Source organism: Mastomys coucha, unplaced genomic scaffold (genome assembly GCF_008632895.1).
Source record: "Mastomys coucha isolate ucsf_1 unplaced genomic scaffold, UCSF_Mcou_1 pScaffold5, whole genome shotgun sequence".
NCBI lineage: Eukaryota > Metazoa > Chordata > Mammalia > Rodentia > Muridae > Mastomys > Mastomys coucha.
In genome coordinates this window covers 93,051,403-93,070,693 of record NW_022196911.1, presented here as the reverse complement: position 1 = coordinate 93,070,693, position 19,291 = coordinate 93,051,403, and the positions used below count along the sequence as shown (strand labels likewise).

Genomic DNA, 19,291 nt, shown 5'->3' with positions numbered 1-19,291 from the left:
AAAAAAAAAAAAAAAAAAAGAGAGTCTGAGTTATTTATGAGTTATTTATTCTTTGACTCTATCATTTCCACATGATTTTTTTTTTTCCAAATGGTCACTTCAAAATAAAAAACGGGACTTGGGAAGGGCTGTGGGTAGGGCTTTTGCCCAGCATGTACAAAAGCCCTGGGTTGAATCCCTGAAACTAGAGAGAAAATACAGGACATGGAGGTCTGTGTTCATCAGTGACTTGAGGTTCAGCTGTCCCTCCACATTCTACAGCAAGAGCCAGCCTCTCCAAGTCCTGCAGCCAAGCCCTGCCTAAGTGCCAGGAAAGGTAGAGTGACTTTCTCAGGCTCTCGGCCCTGAGAAAGGATGTGGCTCTAGACCACCTTAGTGGTCCCTGTGGTTCTGGAAGTACTAGCTTGAGCAACACAGAGACTTAAGGATGGTCCAGGAACACAGAAGGCCAGGGCAATCCTGGCCTTGAGAAAAGAGGCCCAGAGTGGTTAGTGAGAATGAGCCCACACATGGGCACAGGCAGACTGGGTAACCTGAATGTAGTCCATGGATGGGTCTGAAGTGGGAGTGGGCCCAGGTGTCCTGCCTGGACACTCTCCTGTCATCAGGGTAAAGAGAGCATGGGGACAATGGATGCAGACTCTGGCAGCTTGTCTCCCTGATTTCTAGGGACTCAGGAAAGGCTCAGGTATAGGGCAGAACGTTGCTGGGGGCTGGAAGAGAAGGCGGAGGAGGGAAAAGGCAGGATGCCTCCATCTAGGTCCTCTCATAGCACAGACTTCCATCTGACACTCCTGAAAGGAAGGGGCTGGGAGCTGGGGAACCTGCGACCCTCATCCCTCCCACCTTTCAAACAGGATTGTGATCACAAAGGACATTTGCTATGGATTGTTCTCCGGAGCCCAGAGGGCAACAGGGACTGAGCAGGGAACAGGAGGTTGACATTTCTAGGCTCCTGGAAACGAGGTGGAAGGTTGGAACAACTTTTCCTTGAGTAGGACAGATCAGAGACCCCTGAGAAGCTAGAAGTGATTCCTGTGGAGCCATTTGCTCTCCCCAGCGCAGGCTCAGCAGAGGCCTAGCCACTCAGGACATCTCTATCCAACCGTGGCTCCAGTTCTGGCCCCATGCCCCAGATTTCCCCATCTGGAGGTCTCAGGTAATTGCAGACTCTTGCCTCTGTCCTAGGTCCACGTGTAGGCTGTGACAGGTGATCTGCTGAGGAGAGTGATGGCTCTTTGTGGCCTCTGCTGAGAATAAGCTGATTGGTAATAAAGGGAGGGGTGTGTGAGTGAGTGGGCCGTGCTAATGAGAAATACCTCACCCAGCTGATGAAGACAGGGGGCGGAGTTCTTACTCCCTGACATCTTTATAAGGCAGGGAACCAGGACCTCTCTCTCTCAGTAAGAATGAAAACAGAGCAACTTTGGTCACCACAGAGAATGGAGGTCATGAATGAGAGCAAAGAGAGGGCAAAGGGCAAAGGGCAAATGGCAGAAGCAGGGCAGAGAGTAGGGAGCCATGAAACCTCCTAGAGCTCCATTCTTTTTCCTGCCCGTCCTCTACTTCCACTCCTATGACTTGTGAGACTTTTCAGCACCCCAGAGAGCTGCTCCTGGCCACCCATGAGTTCCCATGAGATCTAATTCCATCCATTGGGAGAGTTCTAAGCCAGTTCTGAGTGTTAGAAAGCTACTGGCCCTGCCCAGGAGCAGCCTGAGAGGGCCGCTCTTGCTTGGGATACTGTTCCGAGGCACACACTAGAGTCTATGCAATCACCAGGACACAGCTCTCCGTTCATGGTCCTGAGGTCCAGTGGGGCTTAGGGCAGGCGGGGTAGGCACAGTGAAGGACTTGGATGCCCACTCTGTGCCTACAATGTCTTCAAGGCAAAAGCAGATGTCTCTCTCTGAGGAAGCAACCTCCACCTACAGCTTTGGCCACTCACCCTGCCACTTTGGCCAAGGGCAGAGCCACTAGACGCTTTTGATAGATGTTCCAGACTGCTGTGTGAATGTGGGCACGGGGTGGGGGGGGAAGGCAGGGAGGAGCTGGGGGACAGGATGGGTGTCACCAGCACCTCCAGCGCCTCCTCATTTGCATTGCCACTGACACCCTTCTTGACCAAGAAAATGGAGCCAGAAATAACAGGGAGGGGGAGTGGGTCCCTCGGGGAATGCCCGAGGGGGCTCTTTCCCTGCCTTCAACTCTCCCACGGTGCAGGGGACAGGAGGTCAGCCTCACAGCTGGCCTGAGGGAGAGGTGTACCCACTGTTGCTCATCCATCCCCAGACTCAGCAGACATCCCATCCCAGCCTCTTGATGCCCTCAACCCCACACTCCCTACTGCTACTCCATTCCTGAGGCTACTCCACATCCCTACGCAGTGAACCCCATCTTTGAAATCCCCCTTGCTACTGTGAAGACCCCAGTCCTACCAGCTGGGAAGTCGCCTCTGTCCATGTTCCCCAATCTGGAACCTGCCTCCTCCATCAGATCGAATTTGTCCCAGATCCTGAGCCTGAACCGCTTGTCTGTCCATGAGCAAAGCAAGAGACCATTCCACACAGGGAACAACCAGCCAGTATGCTTAGAATCTATGGCAGGAGATAGAGAAATCGGAGACCAGTGTGAAGTCTCAGGACCTAGGACAGTGTAGTACCCTCACAGAGGAGCCTATCCTCTTGGGGTTCCCAGTTCAAATGGAGGCCATCTTTATTTAAATAAGATCTCCATGTGGAGCCATAGAGGGAAGGATCAGGACCACTCCTGTTAGCCTTGCACAAGTAGGCAGAACTCTACTGAGCTCCCGTCCCAGCCAGCCATTTTTCTCCACTTAGAGACTGTGGCTTAAACCCTCACCAACACATTCAATGCTCAAATTGTCTACATTAAGTTTATTTCTGCCCCCAAAGGATGGCCACAGCAGAGGGTGGGAACACAGGAGACAGTGGGTAGGTAGGGTGGACCACGGTCTCTTCCCAGCTGGGGGTTCTGGGACTCCTGGACGGTGAAGAGGTAAGGGAGGAGGGCGCAGGCAGAGCAGCAGCAGGGCCAGGCAGGGAAATGAGGTCGCGGGAGACGGCAGGGAGAGCTGTGAATGCGCGGTGGGGAGTGAACAGTGAACTGAGAACTCCCTTCACTCCCCCCACCTCAACAAGAGTTGCTATTTTGGGGGGAGAGAATATATGCAGTGCAGGGGCAGTGGGGGAGGTTGCCAGCTTCCCCAGGGGTCAGCCAGCTGTGTGCAGCTTCTAACTCTCCCAACCATCTTTCTCGGCCTCAGTACCTTCATTACCTCTTTCTCCCTTAAGTCTTCTTGTTCCTGACTTGAGATGGGGAGAAATGGGCCAAGAGGTTTGGAGCTAGTCTTTGACCACCTCCCTCAAAGGTCCCTGTGGCCTCTGTCAGAGGGAAAAGCCTCTTTTATCCTTGTATCCTCCATTGAACATGTAGAGGGTCCTGGGGAACAGAGACAGAGCAAAGTGCACCAGGCTGAACACTCTGGGTCATCCTAAAGTCTTCCAAAGGCACTCTGGAGCCATCTTCCCTCTCAGCATCAAACATAGGCCTTGGGTGAGTCTTCAGGGAGGCTACTGTCTGGAAGCCACAGCCCTCCCCAGGGAAGCCAGTCTTGCTCCTAGGCCTCCAGGGGGCTAGATGGAGTGTGCTATCAAGAAGCAGAGCCACTGTTTGGCACAAAGGGGAAATTCTTGCACCCCAGCTCAAGGGCCCTGACTCATTTTGGGATGAAGGCTCTAATGCCCTGTGGGTTTCTGTGGTGGCCTGGGGCAAAGGGAGGAAAAAGCAAGCAGATAGAGTGTGCCTGGAGACTTTTGTTTTCATTTTTGGAGTTTGGTTGTTTATGTCCCCAAAGGTAAGGATGGATTCGCCCGAAGAATGTTGGCTGGGGTAGCAAGAAAACCCATCTCTTAACTCAGGACCAGTTGCAATAGAAGGAACTCTGGGGTAGACTTTAGGAAAGACAAAGGAGTACAGACCGCAGCCAGAAGGATGCTAGCCCTCACCCTGGATGGTCCACAGTGGCTTGCTTCCTCCCTCTAAGGCTGGCCTGGCACCTTCACTGTCAGGCACAGAGAGATCATAGTAGGCAGCCGGAGTCTGAAGGCTCCAGACAGGAGGGATGATGGTGAGTCCAGCACAGGGATGTCCCCAAGCCCTACCACAAGGAAAGGATGTTAGTTAGACATCTGGCCATAGGACCAGAGGACCTCCTGTCATCGCAGACCCTCCTGTTCTGGGTTCTTGTCTTCAGGCCTTTCCTCTTCCGGCTCTGCAGCCCCAAGTGAAGGAGCCAGTGGCTCCTTGATGCTGTAAAGTAAGAGATCTGCAGGGCTATTTGCAGCCAGATGTCTGCAGATGCCTAAAGACAGGAACTGATGATGGAGCCATGTACCCCAGGAAAGGAGCTGAGGAGCTCAGTTTGCCAAGACTCCGGCTTTAAGCCCATTGAGGGAGGAACACCCCCCCCCTTCCTGGAACTCTTGACCTGTGGGTGTGACAGAAGCTGATCTCTCCTTCCCCCACAGATAGCAAAAGCAACTGTGGATGGGAGGTGAGGGGGAGGATGAGGAGATGGTGTGAAGGAGATAGCTTTCCCCAGCATGGGTGAGGGGCAAGAGAGAGGCTAGTGCCCCCTGTACTGGTCTTTGTGGTGTGTCCTGCGCACAGGCTCTGTTTCCGATTCAGAGCACCAGCACCCCTTACCTGCCTCGGTACCCCATAGCCTCCCAGATGCAGAGACCCCAGTGCATGCAGTCCTCCAAGGGTTCTCTGTGCTCAGAAACTCTCTCCCTCTCTCTCTCTCTGTCTCTCTCTCTCTGTGTGTGTGTGTGTGCATCCTTGTCCCTCATTGTGGGCACAAATGGGTTGTCTCTCCTTGATGTCCAGGTAGATGGTCTACACTCATCTTGGCACACTTCAGCTGTGAGTACCCTGAATAGTAACACACACGCACACACACACACACACACATTCACACGTGCACACATGCATGCACGCACTCATGCACTCGGGCTCTCCTTCCAGGACACCCACATGCAAGGCACATTTCCTCTTGTGCATGTGGCATACACACAACCTCTCACCCAACTGGATCACAGTGCCACATGGGTGTGCTTCAAGTATCACAGGGACACCAGAAAGCGTGTGTGCACATGAATACATGTGTGGCACTCTTGGGTTTGAGGCTGACCCCATCATCCAGTGGTGTGCAGATAAACCTTTAGTAGTCAGCTCTCCATCTGACCAATGACTCAGATGGTGAGAAGAGTCACACATATGTGTTCTTGCTGTGTGAGAGCCAACTGCAGCCACCACTCCAGTGTCCTTAATAAAAGTCACATGGCTATGGGAGCTGGAAGCCCCTGAGAGCCATGAACCTGGGCAGCAGGGACTCATGAGGGCAGCTTTTCTTGGGAGTTGGGGTTACTCCCTTCGCAAGCTTCATTTATCTTCTACTCCTATGAACCCCACTCTCCTCCCCTTCCTCTCCTCCTTCTGCACCCCTCGGGCCATGAGGGATAGCTGATAGTCACACGTCTCTCTTTTACCTTGCTTCCTCCTACCATGGCCCAGGCCACCAGTGACCCCAGGATGGCTTCCGGCAGCAAGGCTCCGGGGTGCTGTTTGTTGCTAAAACTCCATGCCTGGGTTGCAACTGTCTTTCATTCCTTCTCACTCATCTTCCAGGTCACAGGGCCACATGTCTGGCCTGCCCTGGAAAGCTGAGAGAAGGGGAGAGAACCCGCCTTTGGCAGAACAGTCTGAGGGTGAGGCTGTACCTGCTGGAGTCTGACAGAGCCTTGTCTCAGCCTCCCTCTCAGCTGAAGATGGGAAGAAACTGAATGAGGTGATACCAATCTGTTTCCCAAAGCCGATGTATTGGCATTCTGTACTTCTAGATCCTTCTAGACTCTATTCAGGGAAAAATCTTTTTAGACCCCCATCTCTTTCCCTGGAGGCCATAAGGAGGTAACAAAGGTGTTTTTGAGAACACTGAGAATTCCTGACAAGATGGCAGGAGAGGAGAATGAAGGAGAAAGAGAAGACAGTGGAAATGGGGAGACGAAGGCAATAAGAGGAAAGAGGAGAAGAAAGGAGAGAATGGAAAAGGGAAATATGTAAGGGGGAAAGGAAGGGAGAAGGGGAGGGGGAGGTGCGTTGGCATGGAGCTCTTCCAACATTCGGAAAGCAAAAGTTACCAGAGATATGGGAAGGAGAGCAGGGAAGCCGTGGTAGAGTCGCAGCCCATACTGACTGTGTGATCTTGAGCTGGGGACACTCTTCATAACTGAGCCTCAGTTGCACCATCAGGGACACAGCCCACTCCTCTGCCCAGGGCCAAGCGCTTCACTCTGCCTTCTGAAAACTGAAACCACAAAATTGGCTTGTGGTTGAGTGCATATCAGTCAATGCTACTCAGCTTAGCTTCCCAAAATGACTAAAGGGTTAAGAACCCCTCTCGTCAGACCCCCGAATCTTCAGGTTTCCTCTGGGGGGCATTTAAGAGATCCTGAGACACCACCTGGCTGTCATTCCTAACTTCCTAGTCCTGTAGTTTAGAGTAGGGAGGGAGGGGTGTGGCCAGAGAATATCAGGCTCCTGGGAAGAGCGAATCTCCACCTGCCTGCTTGTCTTGCGGCAAGGATCAGCCCCTGATGGGGGCGGGGCCGGATAGGGTGGATTCTCTGCCAAGGGCCGGAGTACTAGCCAAGCATCAGGGTTAGGGCTGGAGTTTAGAACTAGACCCTTAGGGTGGAATTCCTTTAAGCTTCTGTAGCTAGCTGACAGACTCTTTCCCCCTCTCTTGGGAAGTTCTGCTGACGGTCTTTCAGGTAGGAGTGGTGCAGGTGGCAGAAGCCAGGTTCCGAATGCCCAGCCTCCACCGTGGTTGGAGTCCTAAGAGTGGTCCAAAGTTCTGATTTTTCCAGGGCCACCTATGTGCAAGCTGATCCTGAGCTCGGTGGGGAGACAGAGTCGCTCTCCTTTTTCTTTTGGGACTCTTGGCCTCTATTCCGGCCTCCCTGGGGTGCAGTGCTAGGAGCATGAAGGGAGGAAGTAACATTTCTGTATTCTGTAATGACATCTTTTTAGTAAGGTTGCCATTTTCATTGATAAGAACCGTCTAAAAGCACGGCTTAACACTGGCCAAGCAAACACAGCCGGCAGACAAATCCGGACCCCAGCCCGGATCAGGAATCAGGAGGTTGCTCTCCAGGCCTTGCCTACAGAGTGCCTGCCCTGCCCCTGCAGAGCCTCCCCGCAGCAGTTGGTTCTGGCTACGGATCTGAAGGGCTCATCTGGAAGTGGACTCCACCCAGACTTCCGGGGTCCTTGGAGCCAGCCTAGTTCCCATATCCCCTTCTTGATATAAAGAGCTTCTGTGACTCTCTCTGTGCTGAACATTGGTGTGCCTGTCCTGCTAGAGAGAAGCAGAAGCAGAACCTGGGCTCTGCCTTCCCCTGGAACCCAAGCCCACAATCCCCTCCAGCGCCCCGGTGCTGTTCTCTTTCTGACTGTCCATCGGTCTCAGTTTCCCATTGTCACTGCGCTTTCCTGCTTTCATTCTTTCTCCATCTTTCTTTCTATTTCAGCCTCCTTACGCTAAACCTCAGGCCTCCCTAGCTTCTCACTTTCTGCAGTGCACTTTCCTGCTTCCCTTAGGACTGGGATGCTTCAGACCCTCATCTAGGGCCTGGGGTCTGTCTGCCTCTGATGCTTGGGGGTGATGTACGGAGCCTTGGAACAACGGAAAGGTGGAGGGTCTGCAGGACATAACCTGTGACTTGTACCCTTCCATTTAAGTGCTGGTGCCCCACCCCCTCACTCAACACCCCCCCCCATGGGGAAGAAGAGTCAGAATTCTGAGATGGGAAGTACCCACTTCTCATCAACCCCTGAAGCCTGGCACCTGGGAGGCAGGATAGTCAAACATTCAAGCCCAGCCTCTGTTGCACATCAAGTTCGAGTCCAACTTGAGCTTCATGAGATTTGTCTCAACAAAACAAATTACCTTCCAAATTTCTCCCCACCCCCAAGGGAGTGGGCCTTCATCCTTCAGGAAGTGGGGGACACTTAACATGCCCATACAAGAGGAAGGGGCACTCCCGGTACTGGGAGGAACTTTATGGATGTAGAAAGGGGTCAGGAACCTCTGTATGAACCTGTGTCTTGCGTCACTCGATGACACTAGAAGTATGTTCGTTCCCTCTTCCGCTCCGCCCTCCTTACCGGAGCTCCTCCCCCGAGGCCAGACTTCCTTAGTTAATGGCCACAAAGGCACCGGGCTCTTAGAAAGGGGTGGGGAGCTACGCTGAGGAGGGGGCAGGAGAGGGACAGGAAGGCAGGTAGGCCCACCCCCGCCAGTGCCCGTGCCCCCCGAGTCCCGCCTCCCCGTCATTGACTTTTCCCAGCTTCGAGGAAACACCTCCTTTTAGCGGAAAGCGAGATGGTGTGGGGAAGCACTGACTCTCCGGCACAGGCGTGAGCCTGATTTTCCAGTCCGGGCGGGGCGGAGAGAGATGGCACTGGGGACGTCCAGGCCAGGGGGTTGACTCAAAGCCAGAACCACAGGGCTCCTTCACTGTACTGTCATCGGAGAACAAGAAGCCACCAGGTTTATAAGAAACTGCGATTCATCTCTGTCCCCTTCCACCCCTCTCTAAGTAATGAATTAAGGCTAGACTCGAGGAAGAACCTGTAGTCCGTGGGCAAGAAAAAAACTCTGTCTCAGGATCTTTCTCGAAGTCTTGAGTATTGAAGGAAAAACGGCATGATAAGAGTATCCAGAGCCAAAGGGTTGTGACCCTTGACCTCCCCATATGTTGTCAATCCCCCTCCTCACCCCAAATCAGACAACAGTTCTCTCTTTTAAACATTTATTTATTCATTTATTTATTTATTTATATATGAGTGCTCTGTCTTCCTGTATATCTGCATACAGAGGAGGGCATCAGATCCTATCAGATGGTTGTGAGCCACCACGTGGTTGCTGGGATTTGAACACAGGAACTCTGGAAGACCAACCAACCACTGACCTTAACCACTGAGCCATCTCTCCAGCCCCTAACAATAGTTCTTTTTTTGTTGTTGTTGTTTGGTTGGGGTTTTTTGTTTGTTTGTTTGTTTTTGTTTTTGTTTTAAGACAGGGTTTCTCTGAGTAGCCTTGGCTGTCCTGGAGCTCACTCTGTAGACCAGGCTGGCCTTGAACTCAGAAATCTGCCTACCTCTGCCTCCCAAGCGCTGGGATTAAAGGTGTGCATCACCACTGCCCGGCCTCACAATAGTTCTTAAGTTCCAGTTTGTCCCAGGCTACTTCTGCTGCTTCAGTGGGGACCTTCAACCCCGGACCCCTCACCCCAGAATGGCAGCTAGTCCTTTGGCACAGAGAGAAACAGAGCGGCTGGTTCTGCTTCCCACCTCTTAGTTGATGGCTCACAGGTCCCGGGGTGAGAAGCAAAGTGGGGAGAAGGGTTTGGCCAGCAGGGCAGGGTAAGGTTTCCCAGCCTTAGAGAATGTAGCGCCACCCACAGGGCCCGTGGGATCACCTGTTCAAAAGGGCTGTCCAGGCCTGCCCCAGACCTTCCCATCCTAAGGCAAGCATGTGCCTGCCCAGATAATGGGTTCAGTAGCCAAGAGCAGACATCTCAGGGGCCAGGGGCCAGGGGCCGGGAGCATTCCTACTTCCCACCCTGCTCCAAGAAGCCAGGACTCTAGAGCCCTTCCCATCAGAACCCAACTTCCTGCCTTCTCCCCCTACCCAGCCTGATCTCAGCTGTGTGACTGTGCCCATCTCTGACCCTGCCATCCCTCAGCTCATAAAGGTGATGGAGTAGCTGAGTAACGGGGTCCAATTCTGCAGGGTCAGCAGGCAGAAAGGGTGAATGGCAGGAGGGGTGGAGGAGTGGAGGGGATACCAGGAGGCGATCTGAGAAGGGTTTAGAGGTTTGCCTTTCCACAGAAGGGCTCTGAGCCAAGGTTGAATTGGAAAAGAGAAGAATCCAGTAACAAACAACTGTGCTGAGGACGTGGTGCCAGCTCCCTTCCTGAACCTCGATTCTAAAAGCCTTACTCCGGAACCCAGACTGGCCTGGAAATCAAGGTTATCCTCCAGCCTCAGCCTCCTCAGTGCTGGCATTACAAACCTGTACCACCCTCGGCATGAGCATCAGTATCTCATCTGTAGAATGGAAATAGAAACAATGTCATCTTCACAGAGAAAGAGACAGAGAGAGAGAGAGAGAGAGAGAGAGGCCCGAAGGAGCAAGGTTCAGAGTACCAGAGATGCCTGCCGCTGCATTACCAGCTGTGTGATCTTGAGAATGGTATGTACCTTCTCTGTGCCTCTGTTTCCTTTCCTCCCTCTGTGAGACAGGCAGAGTGGTCCCTGCCCAACTCAAATATAATGAGTACAGGGGGTGGGGGTAGGGACAAGCAGAAGAACTGGGGTTTTTGTCTCCAAAATCACCAAGAAAGGAATTAGAGGAAGCAGAAGCCAGAGAGGGTGATATGTCCAGGGCGGCAGGTGTTCCAAGGCCCCGGAGCCAGGCCAGTGAGCGCAGGCACAGACATTTCCCCCTGCGGGGCAAGGAAATGGGCTGGTATTTCAATTCCCAGCTATTGCTTCAGTTGCTAAGAACTTGCCTGACCCCGACGCTATCCTACCCTCTCCTCCCTGGCCCACAGTGTCAGAATCTGGTGCCGCTGACAGGGAAGAAAACAGACGGGTCCTGGGGGAGGGAGGCAGGTGTGGGGGTACTAATAGGCCATTTCCAGGTCCTGCATGAAGTGCCAGCTGCCCATGGCCCTGGCGAGAGGAGGTTGCCACGGTGCCTTGTGATACATGCTGGACGGCTGAGAGGGGTGAATTGTAGACATCAGGCCTCAGGGAGATCACAGACTTGTGTGTCAGAGCGAATCTACATCTGGGGTGATAAGTGGGGTTAATCTCAAGGTCAGATCTAGCCAATCCATTTTCATGCCAACATGGCCATGGGTATCCTACATGGTGGCAGCTGAGACTCAGATGTCCTCTTTACTAGAGATGGCACCTTGCCTGGCTCGTCTCTCTCCTATGGTTATCAGTTTCCAATCACTACCTTTATTTCTAGTCCAGTACCTAGAGATCAAAGGACCCTGAACGGTCCTTACTGTTCTCAGTTTCAGGAAACTCAGAAGAGAAATGGGATTGAGTGTGAAGGCTCATGGGAAAGGATGCCCAGCCTCAGGGAAGGGTGGAGCCCTAACCCACGAGGCATCTCAGATAGACAGATAGATCAGACTCTCAGCTCTTTTGTTCTGCTCGCTGGAGATCTTCACACCACCCTGTGCTCCTGGGACTCACCTCAGGCTCTGGTTTTTACAGGCCGCTGCTGTTACAATGTTCATAGGAAGAGAGGGGAACAGGAAAGCTCTAAGAATAAGCTGGAGGGCCAAAGTAGACTCCAGCAGGACTCAGAGTCGCTAAGGTGATAGATAGAGAGGAGGCAGTTTGGAGAGGCAAGAAACCTGGTGAGTTGGCTAGCTGTCTTTGCAGCAGTTAACCAGAGACAAGAGGATGAGAAGGACTTCCACACAGGGTCTCTGGTGTTGGTGTGCAGGGAGTGCAATGTGGCTAGGGGTGGGTAGGTGAAGGAAGGGTTGTGCTGTCCTTCCTTTAAGGAGGAATGTGACCAGAGGGGACTAAATGCAGAATTCCAAACAACCCATGAACAGGGCCAGGCCAGCATCTTCTTCTTCCCAGCCCATCTCCCCCCACCAACCCCCACACCCCTGAAAGCCCTCTTCAGCACCCCCACCCCACCAAAGCCCACAGCCCTGGGGAAGCTGTGTGGCCCTGTCACCACGGACCCAGTGTCAGGCCGGCTGTGGCTTCTTCCTTCTGACCTATTTTTTAATCATTTGATAAGATCCCCCCTCCCAAACCAAACCCCGGCCCCTGGGCCCGTCAGCTCCACCGCGTGTCAAAACCACCCTTGTCAGTTTGCGTTGGTTTCTTAGTCCAGCAGCCCCTCCCCTCAGGGCCCGAGAGCGAAGGCTAATTACCCAGCTGCTGAGGACCCCCCCATCCCTGCTACTCCACCCCCAGTCCCAACAGAGGGGGCCCTGGAGGCCTGCTGCTAGAAGAAGCTGGGGCCTCCTTTCCCTCCTATTACAGGGCAGGAAGTCCTTCCTGCTGTCTAACCTCCATTTTTTCCTCTGTCCTGCCCCTAGTGGTGCTGAATGGCAGGTGCGGAGACTGACAGTCTAGACTGGAAGGGACTTTGGGGCATCTCCTTTAAGGAAGGTAAACATCCCAGCCTCTGGACCTGAATTTAGAGATGTCATTCTGGATCTCATGGAATTGCAGGGGATGGTCTCTGCCAAGGGTCTCAATTACAGGACAGAAAACTGAGGTACAACAAGAGGAAAGGATCGGCCCAAAGCCACGTGGGACTGGTGGGGTAGTTAGGATCAGAACCCAGAGCTTTCTTTCTGTCTTTCTGTCTGTTGCTGGGTCTCCCTCACTTCAATCTGTTTCATTTTCTCCCTGCCTTGTGTGTGTGTGTGTGTGTGTGTGTGTGTGTGTGTGTGTGTGTGTGTGTGTTCATATGCACTATGTGGTGCTTGTGGAGGCCACAGGTCAATGTTAGGCATCTTCCTCAACCACATCTCCACATACATCTATTTAAAAAAATTTTTTTCTAGCTGGGCGGTGGTGGCGCACGCCTTTAATCCCAGCACTTGGGAAGCAGAGGCAGGTGAATTTCTGAGTTCAAGGCCAGCCTGGTCTACAGAGTGAGTTCCAGGATAGCCAGGGCTACACAGAGAAACCCTGTCTCGAAAAAAACAAGAAAAAAAAAATTTTTTTTCTAATGCATGCAAGTGTTAGCCTGCGTGTATATATGTCATCATATGGATGTGTGGGTGTTAGATCCTCTGACACTTGGATGCTTGTGAGCCGTCATGTGGATGCTGAGAACTGAACCTGGCTCCTTTGCAAGAGTAGTCAGTGCTCTTAACTATTGAGCCATGTCTCCAACCCTCCTCACCCACACACACTTTTATTTTTGGAGACAGGGTCTCTCACTGAATCTGGAGCTTGCCAGTTTGACTAGTCTGGCTGGTCATTGAGTCCCAGGAGTCCTCTGGCTTCCTTCTTCCCAGAGTTGGGATTATAAGTGGATATGTTGTGCTTAGCATAAAGGTGTGGGAGAGTTAACTCTGACCCTCATTTCTTGAAACAAGCCCTTTACTGACTGTGTCCATTTTTTCAGTCTTTTGTCTTTGTTTTTTAGACATGTAGCCCAGGCTGGCCTGGAACTCAGCATCTTCCTAGTGTTAGTCTCCTGAGTGTTGACATTCTAGGCATGTGACACTACATGCCCACCTTCTTTTCTCTGTGACTCAGTCCTTGTCACCTGAGCAAGGGCACCACTCTGTGCTCCCTGCAAGCCTTATCCTCAGATCTGGGGCTGTCCAGCCTGCTCCATACACCGTTAGAGACTGATCATTCCCCCAGCATGTACCCGCTGTCCCCTCTTCCCTCAGACTATCAGCTGCTCCATATCAACTTATCCTGTCACTTTAGCAAGAAGGGCCAAGCCAAGGGTCTTCGTGTGAGAGAGTCCTCAAAAAGGAGGCCCTATCCCAGTTATACAAGCATGCAATAGGGTGCAGTTGGATTGACCTTGAGGCTCTGACAGACTTGGAGATACACGGATGGACAGACAGAGAGACAGACAGACAGACACAAGCCTATAACAGAGATCACAGTAGGTTTATGGGGCCATGGAATAACAGGAATACTGGAAAAGGAAATAGAGAGACCCTTTGCTCAGACACCAGCAGGATATTTGTTATGAAATATAATGTGGCGAGGGAGTATCTGGCATATCCATGCCTACGTGTGCCCCTGAGTAATTACACCATGTAACAGAGTTGTTATAAAGTTTTTCTGGGGGAGAGAGAAAAGAGAGGACCTGGAGAAGGGGCAGGGACAGATGAGCAGACATGTAGACAGACAGACAGATGGGAGCAGACTTGGCCGGGAAAGGGGCAGAGAAGGACAGAAAGGGGAAGAGAGAATGTTGGGAACACGTAGAAACACAGAGTGAGCTGGGGGTGTGGGGGAGCAGTCCACAGTCAGATGATGATGTAAGCCATTGTTAGGTCCCTGGGAGGAGTCTAGTGGAATTGCTGTAAGCTAACAGTATTTATTGTTGTTTTAGTTTTAATTAATTTTCAGAGAGGGTATACTGTAATCCAGGTTTGATATGTAGGCCAGACTAACCCTTCGACTTGATATGTAGTTTAGGATAACCTTGAATTCCTGATCATCTTGTCTCTACCTCTTAAGTGCTGGCACTATAGACAAGCCTAGCTGGCAAGACAGGAGTGATTCGATAGATAGATTCAGATAGAGGCAGATGCGGCAGAGATTTAACAAAGCGGCAGACAGGACACAAGGATCTAGAGACATGTACAGACTAGCACCAACAAGGCCGAGGAGAAGCACCAAGTGGAAAAGCTTCAGTCATGGTGCTTAATCCCAGTACTCAATAAGCAGAAGCAGGCAGATAGCTGTGAGTCTGAGGCCAGCCTGGTCTACATAGTTGGAGGCCAGCCTGGTCTACATAGTTGTAGGCCAGCCAGTGCTACACAGTCTCAAAAAAACGAAAGGAAGGAAGAAGACAGAGAGAGCTACAGACAGACAGGCTCTAGGGAAGCTCAAGGGCCTGGGAGAAATCAGGAGTCCTGCAGATGGTGAAGTGAGCTTGCCCAGCCTGGCATGGCTGGACTGTTCGGGAAGACAGATAGCTTCCTGAGGAGACAGAGACAGAGGAGTCCAGCTACACAGGAGTTAAGGCTGCCTCCCCAACCTTGCCCTGGCTTCTCTCTCCCTTCCGTCCTCCCAGGCTCCCTTTACCCAAGGCCCTGGCATTCCCCCACCCCCACCCTTGGTAACCAGACCCTGCTTCCTGCTGAGATTAAGGTCTGACTGCCAGATTCTCAGAGGGGGGGCTGGGGGGCTGGAGGGAGGCACCATCTCCCCTAGGGCCTTCCTAAAGCTCATGCTCCCCCCTCAGCACCCTGTGATTACAGGGTTGCTCTGGTGGTAACATTAAGGGGACCTTCATCCCTAGGGATGGGGTGCCTGGGGAAAGACAGGGGAAAAGGACCACCACTGTTCAGGACTGAGTTGCTGTCCAGGACCAGAGGGTAAAGGTTACCCATCTTAAGAGGTATTCAGAGTGGCAAAGGGTGACCCCCCCAACCCAGACGTGAGCGCCTGAAGCCCTTGACCTTGGAGTAAGCCCTGGGTGCTGGCTACTGGGGATTCCGACCTCTTGCAGCTGTCGCTGTTGGGGGTGGGGTGTGCTCTCCAGGTGCCTGACGTTGCCCTGCCCCCTCCCTGCTAAGCCGATGGTTCCGGCCATGGTCAGAGCCATGCTCTTTGAAGGACTGGTGGTCTGGGCCCAGAGCAGGGAGGGCTCCAGGGTGGGTAGATAACAGAATGAGATGGAGGTGGGGCTGAGCGGCTATCTTGAGGACTCTGGTGTGTGGCATGTCTGTGTCCACGGGAGTAACCGGTGTGTGCAGGAACCTGTGGGTTGCCAGTCTGCCTCTGGGGACAGGTGGGCTCAAGTGCAAGGTCACTTAACTAGCTAAGAGCTCTTTCGGGTAGGAGACTAATTCCAAATTGAATTTTGAGTCCCCAGGACCTAGTTTATTACAACCCTTGGGAAATGGCGCTTGGGGTCAGGAGGGAAGCAGGCTTGGCCCAACTCACTGAGAAGGGGTCCCCTGAACAAGTTCTCTTCTGGCCCCAGGTCCTAGCAGAGATGAGGGATCAGTATGAGGGGCCCTTTGTAAAGGGTCCACTAAGCCAGAGAGGGGAGAAAGGGAAGATACAGGTGGCTGGAAGCAAAAGACAGGCTGATAATTCAGCACAGCCTGGGTCTCCATTCCCTTCCTGCCTTAGGGCAGGGCTCTCAGCCTTTAGAGTCCAGTTGAATCTTTTTTTACTGACAAGGAAATCAGAGCTGTCAGGACACGGTCGTGGTCATAGGTCACCCTCATAGTGAGGGTTGGGGTTGGGGGGTTCCCACTAAGCCACCTGTGGAAGATGTTGTTTCCCTCTGTCAGGCCTTTGATACCCCCAAAACCTTTTAGCTTCTGAGGTCTTTTGCTTTCAAGGGCATCCCCCTTGCTTGCTTCCCTCCCTCAGGGGCCTGAGACTTTCTCACTGAGTCACAGCTAAGGCTCTGACTTCATGGTTTCTTGACTCTGAATCTCTCATGAGCATATCCTGAGCCAGGGACTCCTTCCTCTGAGTGCCTCCGTTCTGGCCTCTGTGGTTCCAAAGGCAGAGGCTTGGCTCCTGGTGCTCTGAGCTCTGGGCCACCAGCCCTACCCACCCCCATTTCTATCCTTCACTGCAACCCTGGGATGGTGGCCTTGGTCCAGCACACATGTTCAGGAGAGCGCCAGGTCCACTGATAGCACCTGAGAAGGGAGAAGAATCTGAATGTAGAGTGTTGACCAGGACATTGTAATGCCTCCAGTGTGGCTTCTGTTGTCCTTTGTCTATATTCCCTAGCGCTGGAAATTTGTGGCACACCTGACTTAGAGACAGCAGAGAAGAAGAGGGAGGAGCCTGGAAGTGGGATGTGAGGCATCCCCAAAGGCCTTCTTCAACTCAAGTTCTTAACTCAAGACACCGTGGAGCCCCAGAATCAGCATGTCGAGGAGCAAGTCCCAGAAATCCATGTGACAGCTTGCTGGGATAGGTGGTGGCTTAAAGGGATGGCCAGGGCTGTGTGGCCTTGGAAGAGAGTCCCTGTCACTCTGTGTCTTAGACTTGAAAGAAGTCTTGCACACTTGTAGAACAGCACAGGGTGAGGAGAGTCAGTGTCAAGTTGGAGGGTATAGGCCCAGCCCTAAGCCTGGGGGCGGTCTCTCCCTGCTCCCTGTTCTCCTAATCTTTTCTAGGAGAGTATCAGAACTTTTGTTTCATGTAGTGCTCGGGATAGAGCTACAGCCTCACACATGCCAGGCACGTCAGATATGTACATGCATGCATATATATACCTGCTCTGTGACCATGCCATGCCCCCATCCCTTGCTGGTTTTCATTTAGTTGACTTCTGAAAAGAACACTGGGCTGGTCATCTACCTCAGCCCCTCTGCCCTAGCTCTGTGGCAAACAGGCTATGTGACTTTTGGAGCATTCTGTCTACCATGTTCCCCAGGGCCAGCCTGTGGGTAGCACGTGCTGTGCTGGCAGAATGAGAGAGGGGCTGGGAGCAGCAGCCACAGGCCAGAGAGGGGATCCCAAGGGGCCTCCTCTCCTCAGCCCTGGCTTCCCACCTCTCCAGCCTTGGAGACTGGGAAGGGGGTGAGGTGGCAGCAGGAGGTGTCACTGCCAGGGTTCTTCTTCTCACCCAAGCTGGCAGAGGGGCGGGACTGGCAGTGGTGACACCAGGGCCACTCAGCCCCCGCTTTTCACAAGCACTTTCTTTTTTGGGTGGAAGAAATTAGAGGGAGTGGGGGGTGAGAGCGGTGAGAATCTGAGGTTAATAAGGTAGACTCTATGGACCCATCAGGTTATGGGGAGACCATACTCAGACCCCCTCTCCTCCCAGAGGTGTGCTCCTAGGACCACCCTGCTATGATAATCATAATCCCTTCTGCTCTGAAGAGCTTGTTGGGAGCATAGTACATTCTGTTCTGAGGCAGGAGGATGGTTCACTTGACCTGAGTATCAGCATGGAAGATTAGGGAGGGAAAGGCTGAGGAACAAGACTCCGTTTGGCCTTTCACAGTGGAACACTTAGCAAAAGTGTTCCCTCAAAGAGTTCTCGGTGTTCAAAAATTTCACCTCCTGGGGAAATCAGTCATTTGAATGAATCTCAGAAATCTATTTTTCATAACAGGTAGCCCAGGATTCAAAGGTCACCTTCTTTCAAGCCATGGCACCTCGTTTAGACCAACAACACATAAAAGCCTTTATGGGGGAGTAGGGGGCCAGGGGGTGAGAAGGAGGCCAGTGAGATTTCTGGTGCTGTCATGAATCCAGGCCTCATTCTCAAGAGATGCACTGATTGTCTACCCCCACCTTTCCCTGGGTCATGTCTGCCTCCTGGGGTCCCTAGCTTCACCTTCACCTAGCAGCCTGTCTCTTGGTTCAGCTCTAGTTGGGAGGAGAGTGTCCCCCTGGGCCCCTATGGGTGAAGTCCTATTGGGCTGGGACAGAAATGTAGCGATGAGGTCACACCCCAGGGGAGAAGTGGGATGGGGTAGAGATGAGGGAAAGAAGTCTCTTTTTAACGAAATAAAACTGTGCAGGAGTATTTTTTGGAGCATTCTTTAAGATGTAGATCTTTATATATTTGACATGCAAAAAAATCCGTTATACCTTGCTGAGTGAAGAAAAAAAACAAGAACCCACGTGATAAAGCAGACTGAGAAGTTTATGTAAAATTAGACATTTGTGTGTGCATACAAAAGACAGAGACGGGGAGGGGGTCTATACAGGAGAGGTATCTGGAACGGTAGTCTCAAAATGTTAATACTGTTTGCTTTCAGGAGTTGGTATTGGGGGTGATTTGTCTAACTTTTGCTTTTCTTCACTGCCTAGATTTTCTGTACAAAGGATGTTTTTAGTCCTGAGGCCAGCAAGATGGCTCAGTAGTTAAAGCCATTTGTTAAAGCCTGATGATGACCTGAGATCCAAATCCAGAACCACATAAGGATGGAAAGAAAGAATTGACTCCACACGGCTATCCTCTGAACTCTGAACGTGTATCATGGCATGGATGCCCACACATACACACAATAACAAGTAACTCTTTTGTTGTTGTTGTTGTTGTTGTTGTTTTCAAAAGTAACTCTTTTTTAAATTATTATTATTATTTATCTTATGTATGTGAGTACACTGTAGCTGTCTTCAGACACACCAGAAGAGGGTATCAGATTCCATTACAGATGGTTGTGAACCACCATGTGGTTGCTGGGAATTGAACTCAGGACCTCTGGAAGAACAGTCAGTACTCTTAACCGCTGAGCCATCTCTCCAGCTCAACAAGTAACTCTTAAATGATGCTTTACTTCTTATGTACTTATTTTTGAGATAGGATCCTATGGAATCCAGGCTGGGCCAAATTGTAGCTGAAGGTGTCCTTAAATTACCAACCCTCTCAAGTGCTGGGATCACAGGCATGTGCCACCATGCTCCATCTATACAAAGCTGGGGATGGAACTAGAAGCGTGGTGTATGCTAGGCAAG

The 19,291-nt window shown here is 52.0% G+C and overlaps 1 long non-coding RNA gene across 3 annotated transcripts; it reads right to left on the bottom strand.

Annotated features, from left to right (window-relative positions):
- Positions 1–195: 195 nt before the first annotated feature.
- LOC116078093 lies at positions 196–6,142 on the bottom strand. 3 transcript variants are annotated; one of them, XR_004113421.1, is made up of 5 exons: positions 5,805–6,142; positions 4,029–4,180; positions 3,299–3,462; positions 2,439–2,597; positions 196–1,261 (listed from the first exon to the last, which is right to left on the bottom strand). It is a non-coding gene; the product is annotated as an uncharacterized LOC116078093 (long non-coding RNA). The 3 variants fall into 3 exon arrangements; XR_004113420.1 differs by lacking the exons at positions 196–1,261; positions 2,439–2,597 and adding an exon at positions 2,883–3,094 and having other exon boundaries at positions 3,290–3,462; XR_004113419.1 differs by lacking the exons at positions 196–1,261; positions 2,439–2,597 and adding an exon at positions 2,883–3,094.
- Positions 6,143–19,291: the final 13,149 nt, after the last annotated feature.